At 36.1% G+C, this 10,911-nt stretch overlaps 1 long non-coding RNA gene across 1 annotated transcript in view; it reads right to left on the reverse strand.

Moving 5' to 3' along the window:
* LOC104294455 overlaps window positions 1–678 on the reverse strand; it is a 6,745-nt gene extending 6,067 nt beyond the window's left edge. The window contains exon 1 of the long non-coding RNA XR_717926.1: window positions 550–678. This is a non-coding gene — a long non-coding RNA (uncharacterized LOC104294455). The remainder of the gene's footprint in view (window positions 1–549) is intronic.
* Between the last annotated feature and the right edge of the window lie 10,233 nt (window positions 679–10,911).

Below are 10,911 nucleotides of genomic sequence, written 5' to 3' on the forward strand. Positions count from 1 at the left end.
TTCCAAATCAGAATTTGGCCAGTAGGCTATTTGGAAGGCCTCACATTTTAAAGTAGCACCATCAGATCTTTAAAGACTGAAAATGGTCAGGACCCCACTTTTTTATGTTTCACCTGAAAATTTAGATCATCACGGTAATCTCCACCTCCCATCGTCCTGCCCATGGTTTTATCACTGAGGCAGAAAGGATTCTGTGAGTTTACAGGCTGGGCAGACCAACGCCAGGAATCTTACAGCTGAGACCATAATAATTGGACCATCAGATCTAATACACATTTACCATCTAAACAAGCACTATATACCTCTGCTAATATTTATAGACAACTTCAGTCATCTTTTGGTCTTAGTGTTAGCTTCAGAGCTTATACACTCCCCCAAAAAACAAGCATACAAGGTTCTTTTTGGGAAACTTTTCTGTAATCAAATATTCTTCTTTGACATCCTTGCTTCTGAAAAAAACCAAGTGTCCCTAGCAGTATTTCCATCCAAACTCTATTAGGAAAGGTAACACCATAAACACTAGCTTGACAATCTTAAAACTCAACTAACCTTTTCTCCTAAAGGGCGAGGAATGCCAACATACAAATGGTCGAGGAAATTAGCACTACGTCCCAAGCCAAGCACGTTGTATGGCAACTGGAGAGCAAAATGTGCTGACTGGCTAAGCTGTCCAGCTGAAATAAAATTAGAAGAGAAGCCCAAGTAAGTATTTTGGGGAAAAAAACCAACCCCAACCCCACCAACTTGCTACACATTTCAGAGTCAATAATAAAAATGTTTAAAAAGTTTTAACCAACTGCATGATTGTTTAATTCCTGAAGGCTCAATCCCACATTTCCAAACTACTTGTGGGCACTCACTTGAAGACTAGCTTAAATGCTTTAGATTTCTAGGTAAGATGATTCTTTTGAGCACCATTTCCATGTTAAACTGAATCTCTACTATTTGTTACAAGTTGAGAAGAAATCAGCTATCCGTATTTATTTTGATATGAATAGTGCCAAGTCTTTTGCCCCATTGATTTACAAGCTCAGACTCAACTCCTGAAGGTTCACTTAATTCTTGTTAGTGTCAATCAGTAACTACTGATTTTTCTTATGTCACAAAATTTGCCAAGTAAATTCTCATGAACAAATTCTCTAGTAATAAATTGATTTAACGAGCACAGGATTACAGTGGTTGTAAGTTAGGCCCTAGTGAGAGCATGTAATTATAAATAATTAAAGGAGAGACTGTAGGGGAAAAATAACATTCTTTGTTTCCTGAAAAGGCAGTAGGGAAACAGACGAGTGTTGCAGCTATCAACAGGTTCACTAACATCCCATTTCCAAAGTATTCAATTATTCCATTTAAATAAAAATCTTGTAATCTTTTAATTTCTGGCAAACTGATTCAGATCCTATGTAGATTCTTTGTTCATTCTCTAGAAAGCCCCTTAGTAAGTGATCTGGTTACACGGCAGGAATGATATTGGCACCTCATAAGCACTGCAGTGAATTCAGCCCTCCACCAGATTAATAGAAATGAGTTCAAGGGATACTTGACAACCAAAAGTAGGTTTACGTCATCAATAGAAAGATTTTTTCCACAGATATGATGTACAGTCAGTATTTTTGAAGTGTCAGATTTTTCTCTGCTTTGACATCTGACAGACTAAGCCTGAAATTTTATAAGTCAAGCGACAAAACGTAACAGAATGGGAATTAAAGAACATGAATTCACATTTGGTAATGAATTTACAGCCAACTCCTTTCTACCTCTCCACACTTTCTTCCAAGGCTCGATTCTGAAAGTTAGTATCTTGCTTCAGGCAGCTGGCTGTTGCCCATACTAGTAGCACAGCATCTTGCGCAGTTGCAGTGAACCAAGGGGAGGAAAAAATCCCAAGCAACAACCACCACAACTTCTTTGGCAAAGCCAAAAGTGGAAGGTGTCCCTGCCCATGGAAGAGGGTTGGAACTAGAAGATCTTTAAGGTCTCTTCCAACCTAAACCATCCTATGATTCTATGATCCTTTCAAGAAAAAAAACAAACAACCCAACCAAACAAAAACAGAAACAAACTCCCATTCTTGGCTCCTGGCGATAGCCCACTAAGTGCAAGCATGCATTTGCCATCATACAACTGCACTGATCCCAGTAAGAAGTCTCTAGAAAGTCACTGTACAAGAGTATTACAAAAGCTCTTACACCAAGGGACTACCAAGAATATGACACCTACTTTCAGAAGCAGCTCTTCAGCTTTCGTATCCTCTTATGGAGGACAAACTGCTCTGCATATTGGATGATGATAATTTTGAACCCCTGTGCAATACAATGATTACTTCATGGTTCTATTTTTCTGAATCTCCTCACTCCCCACCAGCTTTTTAGGAAGAAGCTTGCCATATGCTGTCAGGCATGTTTTGAAACAGGCCTGTTTAATCATGAGATAAATATTCTGTATTATTGTAGTTTTAAAGCTATGATAATTTTACTTAAAAGAGCAAGGTAAATATCAACTAAATACACTTAGATGAGGTCTGAAAAATCAGCCTGATGCAGTTATCTTTTTATTAAGCTAAAATGCTATTAGCAAAAAGAAACAATAACAGCTTTCCTAAAGATTAGGTATATTTTATATTTACTTTTTCCTCAAGCAGAACCATGTAATGAGCAAGTAGACGTGGAAACATTTTAAATAGAATTTGTACTTTCAGTCCTCTGTTGTGAGCATAAGGTGTACTGTGTACATTGTCAGGTGAATTCCTAGATTATGGAATCTGTGGCAGACAGCATTAGCTGAGAAGCTTTTCTCCAATAATGGGGATTTTTCTAGTAAGTTGAGATAACTGTATAGGACCTGAGGCTGTCCCCACTTTGACACTGACCTCCCTTACACGATCTTGGCTAAATTGCTCAAGCTCTAGGTCTCAATTTCCAAATCTCAAATTTGAGTAATTCTCAAATTAGAGTAAGCACATAATACCTGAATGCAGTGGTTATCAATATAAAAGTAGCAAGGAACAAAGGTAGGTTTATTAAATTCGACTTGGTTATAAAACCAAACAAGGTATGCATCACTTGATCACGCTATAACATAATAAAGCATTTTCTTTAAGAATTTGCTTCACTAATGCTGAATTCTGAAGGACTTTTCCCAAAAGAACAAGGTGCTGCTGTAATATTTAACATTGGAAAGCTTTTAGAATGACTTTGAGTGAAATATTTAGGATTGTGAGGAGACTGCATCTGAGATCTTCCTTTTTTCTTTCATCATACAAATGAAATGAATGTCAACTAAATTAAAGGAAATAAAAGAAAATGTCATACACTGTGCGCAGTCAGCCTTGAAGAGGTTAGAGAGTCAGATACTGCAGCTAGAATTCTTAAAAGCATTGAATAATTTCATGGCTACTAACGCTGGTTCTTATGCCTACTAAGATAAGGATAATGAAATCTTATGCTTCAAGATGTAAATAGATCATTTGCAAAGGGCAGAAAGGCAAGCAGAAAATGTGCACGTACCATTTTTTTTATTTGCCTTTAAAATTGGGAGATATTCGCTAAGCAGGACTTGGGATGAGAGCATATAGAAGGTTCTAGTTTACTTTAAAGCTGACGACAAAGGTGAGATCTTTGAGACTATTTCTTACTTCACTCCAGCTATAACTATCATAAATTCTGTAAGAATTTGATGGTTACTCAAGTGTTCCACTTAGAATAGCAAACAAGTAATTAAGAATGACAAGTGTTCATCTGAGAAACATAAAAACCCTGAACAAAGATTAAAAATAAAAGACAGAAATACAGAGACTACTGTTAACAGTTTATTGTCATTTCTGAAGTTCTCAGTCACCAGTAATTAATTTACCTTATGAACATATTTCAAATTTAATTTAAATAGCAACTCTAGCTGTTTGCTCTCTTGTAATACTATTGTAAACAGCTTTCTGTTTTTTGCAAGAAGATTTGAAAATATTATTCCATCTTCAAGCAGGAAGGTGGGATTTATTTCTTACACTAAAATTATTCTTGAAGTTTTTGGACATCTATGCAAACAAGATGGAGAAGGCAGCTGTTGTTTCATAGCTTGTTTTGCTTAATCAGTAGAACTGTTGCTATAAACAAGAATTTAAAAACTTTCTCCTATCCATGCTGTACATTATTACTTTTTAATACTACTTTAAAGACTATTCAGCACTATGTCTTTTGCCTTATGCTCCTTGTTTCAAAAAAGTTATTTGGAAGCACCCGGATATCATAGGCTATGGTATGGGTATAGGTGTTGGTGTTTATATTTTTGTTTTAAATCATAAGTCACTAAGTTTATTGCTTAAAAAATCTTGGGCAGGGTAAAATACGTCAAAATTTTAAGACATGGTTTTCAGCAGTTTCAGCCTGTCAGAGACCAAATTTCTACAAAATGGCTAATGATATTGGGCAGCCAAACTTTACAAAATGTTGCAGAGTTTGATATTCAGAAATCATTCTGAACACCTCTGAATCAATCTCCTTATTTCTGAAGTCTGGCATATAAAATTTGAAGCAATACATATCATTAACCTTTTGAAAGTCTTGTCTGAAAAACAGAATGTCTCATCTATGACACATACAGTCCTTGTTCTTTTATATCTGATTTAAGGCATTTCTCTTCTGTTTCCACTGTACTGATGTAAACTTGCTGAAAGCTGAAGAGTGGCACAATATGCCCTGGGTTAAACGACAGTGTCCTTAACAGCTTATTTCAGGGTGACTAGACCTTAGCAGCATAAGTGCTTAAATGAAGCCGATTTAACTTTATGAAGGGAAGGTGATTGCGTTTACGTGTAGAAGCTATGCTTTCTATTGTTTCTTTAAACAACTGATAACGCGTGATACTGGATTTATAAACAGACTAGTTGAACCTACATAAATAGATTCACAAAACTGATATTGTTCAGTCAGTTTAAATAAGCTTATTTTGTGGAATAATAGAGCAGAATGTACAAGATCACTGCACAGAGTTGACAGACCAACGGAAACTCCGATTTCAAAACTATGGATCTTCTGAAGCACCATTCTTGTAATTTTTATTATGCTTTTCTTGACAAAATATCATTTGCTTTTAAGTAGCCCATTAAAGCCATCCAGATTAATTCAAAATACAGTAATAGTATTTTGGCTTTCAAAAGTCCCCCAAATTCAATATATTAGAGGACTGAATAGCTAAATGTATTTTCATGAATAAAAATGTTATGTCATTATTTCTTCCAGTTGCTCTATTTTCTTCTATTTTTCGAAGTGATGCATTTAGCAGAAGCTTTAATACATTCACCAAAATAGTAACTAAAGATATTTGTGAAGTGTGAATCAACTTGTCAGAAAACCCCCAAAATCTAACAGAGTTGGAAAATATAACAAAGAATCACTTTGTTTTAGCCACACATTCTCTGTACCTGTTGACAATACAGGCAGCTTTTCTGCTAAAGAACCCCAGCTCATTGTGTAAAACATAGTGTCTGAGGTGCAGCCTGTAGTTTCAGACTTGCATCTAAATTCTTCTGTACCATCATCTACCTTAACATTGAGGTCAACACATGAATGACTGTTTTCTTCCAGATTAGACACACATATGCATCCTAGAAAAATGGAAAGTTATTCCACGAAACTACATGCAGAAGTTGCACAAATTGCTGCATAGCTGTGAACAACATGCATGGAACAGCTGGAATAAGACAAAGCCAGTTTAGGGTTAGGTTTAGCCAGTTAGGTAAAATTTCTCACTGTGAATGTGGATCACTTAAAGCTGCATAGTTGAAACACCACAGCGATATCAACATTACAGCGATAAGCATTGTGCTACATTGCACACCAAAGTCTTTCCCCATCTTTTGAAGCTGGCAGCTCCTTATTTTATCTGAAAATATGCCAGAACCACTTACTGCAAAAGAAAGGGAAAATATAACTGATAATAATAAAATACCTGTGTAATATGCATAAGACTTTACAAAGCTTTCAGGAAAAAAAACCAAACCAAAACCAACTACTCCAAACTCGAAAGCTTTTTAGAAAGTTGGAGAATGTGATTTCCCTGGCTTTAATTGAAAGCTTTACTTCAGTTCTCTTATTACTGCCTTTGCAGTTGTTGGGGAAAAAAACCCCAAAACGAGTGGAGAAAGAGCTCCCTAAGGATGTCTCCCTCTTCTGACTTAGCTGTTTGCCTCTTTTCACTAATCCACACTATAAGAAATTCTAATTAATGCAATACACATTTCACCTCTCAATATCGGCAATATCTTTTCCTGGAGTTCCAGAAATAGCTGGGGAAAGTGGATTGAAAATGCACACTTGCAACTTTGATAACTATTACTTGCAGTGCTGCTAATACTTGTGATACTTATTCTGAAAGCCCAAACTCCAAATCTGATGCATTTATATGAGAATGTGTTTTCATTAAGAATAACTTTATACTGTAAAATTACAGAAGTAAAACTAGAAATTCTTCAAAAACTCTTAAAAAAACCCTAAACAAACAATAAAATGATCATATTGCTGACATCCCAACCCTTTGTGCAGGGGAAAGTTGTCTAATTTGTAATGCCTAAGTATTTGAAGCTTGCTAGTATTACACGCAACATCACAAGTTCAACTAAGTTTTCTGAACAAAAGTTATATAGAAAAACATACTAGTAGAGTATCCCCACCTACAGCAACCAGAAAATCCCTCTTAGCAGAATCCAGCTATTCAATTATTAAATGACTCCATCTTGTTCCATGAATACACTCTTCTTTCTGAAGAGTGGAATTCCACATAATAAATCCTGCAATGTCAAATGGCTATTGAAATTAAGCTTATTTTGCATTTATCTGGTACATATTGCAATGTGTATGTTTAAATTCATTACTGTAATAGCTGCTAGACATTTGTGTTCACCTCACAATCCAATTTAGTTAAACAGCATGAGAACTTAATGCAACAACAAGGAAGAGTAAGCAGATTTCAAAAAAACAGAAGGGCACAACTTAACAGCATGTGAAAGGTCATTCTGCCATGGAAAGTTTCAAAGAAAACCAAGCAGAACCGAAGAGCTGTGAAATGAGAATTGCAAAGGCTAGCAGTCCACACAGCTTCAGTCATACAGATGCTTAAACAAAAGACGACTTGATCCATACGAGCAATTCAATTAATCTGTTCATGTGATAATATTATGCCTATGTATGGATATTGATCTTCGAGTATCAATCGAGTATCAATTATACATTGATTGTTCTCTTGTTCCTGGCCCACAGGATTCGGTAGACACAATTTTTGGCAGACACAAACTGCAACTATGGGCCTATTTACTTCTAACTCCATCAAAGTCCATCGGCATACTTAAGAGAGAAAATTAGGATGACCACAGCACTGGCTGAAACACAGAAGATATTCTCCCATTTTAAGTGGAAGTGAAAACAGGAAACAATGCATCAGCCTGAAGCTCCAGCCAGGTTGGGCCTGGCTTGCAGGGTTCATCTGGTACGTACAAGACGTGGTACCTCAAAAAAAATCTATTAAAAAAATATTTTGGGTATGCCACACACTGCACTCTACCCCATAGGTGTCCTTGTCACAAAAATGGCAAGAGGGAGCTGTGAGCATTTTTGCCTCAGCTGTCTGGCTAGTCAACACACTGAGGAGTCAGCAAGTACTGTTGTGGTTATGGCAATGCACAGCTACCGGTCTTATCCGCGTATCTGCCTGTCCACAGGCTGGCAGACTTCAAGGCCAGCAATTCCTACAAAGGAGAGAAAGAGAAGGTATCTGAGGGTTCAGATGTTACACAGAAGAGGGCGAAAGCAGTCAGGAAGACAGAAAAATTGGGTTATGGTGAAAGGGGAAGGGGTAGCAAAGAAAAGGGAAGCAAAGAAAAACAGGGTAAAAATTCTGATGGCCAAAGGCAGCCGGATGTTCATAGTATGAAGGCTCTACAGGACTACCCAGTCATTTGACTTGCTCAGCCCTTGACCTGGCAACATTGCAATGACAAATTTTAAATGCCTGTCTTCTGCTGGTGCTATAATAGGAAGATATCCTTGTGCAGTTTCTGAAAACATTTCAGTAAATTAACAGCTGCTCCATATTAAATTTCAAGTATCCGATCTTATTTATGTTGTTCTGGGTCCACAGGGACATTAGTTGTAAGAAAATCAGTTTGTGTTATTGGTAATAAAATAAACAAACCCCAATATATCAAGTAGGTAGCCTTCTCAAAACACGAAGGATCATAATTGGGACCCCCTTCAGCTTGCAAAATTGACATGCCTGCAGTTTAGCCAAGGTCAGAACTGTTAACAAATAAAGCCATATAGATGTAATCTGCAATAATCTAACTGGCAGTCATTAAGCAAAATTCCTTTCAAACCCAAAGAGATTTAGTAGGGCTACTATTTCATTATCAACAATGATTTTTTTGAGGATGCTGAAGTTTAAAAAAACCCCAAAAACCAAACAAAACCCACAACAAAACAAACCACAACCACACAACAAAAAACTAACAAAGCCCAACATCTTGCATTTGGTTAGCTTTACTGAATTCGTGTTGTGTATCCCACCCCTCCCCACCCCAAGAACAGTTTCGATTTGCTCTGTACTCAACTTTATATATCCTAATCTACTTTATGCTATGCAGCGTTGCTTACAGGATTCAGCTGAAAAACACCACGCGAGCATAATATTAGACATTTCTTAGAAGCCAATAAAAGCCTGGAAATGCAGAAGAGGTAGAGCTGAAAATCGAGGATGACATTCATACTTAACTGTGGGGTCTCCTTAAAAATGACAACTGCAAAAGAAATTGGGAGTGGAGAAGGCAGATTGCAGGAAACGGAGCAGAAAGCATGACTTAAATTTGAGTTTGTGTACTTCTCCCAGATTTACACATGGACCTGATCTGATCTCAAGCATAAAATTCCTTAAATATTTGAAGAAGCTGTTGCAATTGAATTTCTTCTCAGAGAGAGGTCTGTGGAGATATTAACCGTAGATGCAAGACCCTGTACTTCTCAATTCTAATGCTCATTTTGGCAATTGCTATTCCTTGTAGCCAATTTAACAGTATTTCTTGTTGTAAGATTACAAGTGAATTGAGCAGTGGGAAAGTAAAAGCACAGAATGTGCACTAATTATTATTCCGCTATCTTTTAACAACATACTGGAATGTTAATAGGAGAGAGAATAATTCTAACAATGTTTTAAAAAACCCTCTTGTAATTATGCAAATTTCTTGTAGTTACGGCTTGGCAGATCAAAGAACCTTAAAATGAATTAGATAAGGACAGCCGTATGTGCCTTTTTATTTTACTCTTTGCATGAATATTGCATACATGAAAGACACCATAATTCAGAACTAAAGACCTGCAAAATTAGGAAGATCAGAAGCAGAATGCTGGACGTTTCTTTGAGTACTGTACAATTTACTTTAACCCAGGGCTGGAAGGATAACTTTAGATGACTGGATAGTTTGGTTTCGATGATCCAGCCCAGTAACTCTTCCCCTGCTTAGACCAGTGGTAAAGACAACAAAGAGCATCAGCTGACTTGAAAAAAAAAGAAGTTTTTATTAGAAAAAGAACTTTGTTATTATTCATGTTACTTCTTGGGAAAGAGATGAATTGCTTAAAAAACTGTCATTACAAACTACTGGATTCTCTCATTATTGCTTTAATGTAATTAAAAGCTTCAGATACAGATTGTTGCATGATACTATAGAAGGAATGCAAATAAGTTGGTGAAAATTAGTTTTAAAATAGTATATTGATGCCATACTTTTAAAAGCTTAATGTGGGAAAGATGTTTTGTAAGTTTATATATTGCCCAAAAGTGCCGTATGGGTTTGGTATTGCCCACCAATACACTTTTATATGTGTTGCTTGAGGTATTTCTTGATAGTCAAATAGAACATGATTCTGATGTAACAGGCTGTTTTTCAAGACAATTACCTGTAGGCCAGTAATTCTAGTTAGAAGAACATTTACTGAATTTTATGAGTAGGACTTGTAAAAGAATAAAGTTTAGCTACAAACTTAATATAATAGCTTCAGAAAATGTGACTTTGAAAAGTTCTTGCAGGAATTATACAGACTCAAAAAAAATCTATTAACATATTGCAGTTGAGAAACTGATCAAAGACAGTATTATAAAATTCCCTGTAGCAATACTGCTAGGGTCATAAATGCACTTGGAATTTATCACTGGTATTTCATAACGACAAAACAGAAAAGAAAATTCATCATGATTGGACTCTGTTAGGTTTTTATTATTGTAAATATGGTAGTGGTGAAGATGAATGGTACTACAGCAGTATTAAATCATATTTGATAGCTGTTTCTTAGAGGAAATTGTAAAAACATTGCATTTCTAAAAGCATTGCCCCCCCCCCCCAAAAAAAACCCCACACCCTGAAACAACCAAACCCTAAAGATAATGCTTAAGAAAAAAATGTGTTTGTTTTTGTTCTTGGAAGACAGAACCAGAAAAAAAAATAATTAAGAATATGATACATGAAATAGGTCCAAATTTTAAACTAGCTTTATTCCCCACAGATATAAGGAATTTGTAAGCTATATGCATTCTTCCATGACACAGAGGTCTATAGTTGGACGAACATCTTCATTTTGCCACTGGCTTATTTTATAAGCTTGCTTAAGTAGCAAGGGCCAAAGGGTCAAACACACACAAGACAAACCTATCTAAACTTGTAATTCCTCAAAGTGGGGTTTAGAATCAGTTTATACTGCTGTGAATCAACCTTTTAATAGATATTCTGCACTTGAGATCCCACAAACCCATTATTTTGCCACTTTCTTACTGAAAGTATGTCGATTTATAAAAAAATCAAATTTATTTTAAAAAGCAGCATGTAATATATCATCCAGATATGCCAAGTTTCAGTCCCCTACAGTTACTATTTAT

This window comes from Charadrius vociferus, unplaced genomic scaffold, assembly GCF_000708025.1.
Source record: "Charadrius vociferus isolate BGI_N301 unplaced genomic scaffold, ASM70802v2 scaffold341, whole genome shotgun sequence".
Lineage (NCBI taxonomy): Eukaryota > Metazoa > Chordata > Aves > Charadriiformes > Charadriidae > Charadrius > Charadrius vociferus.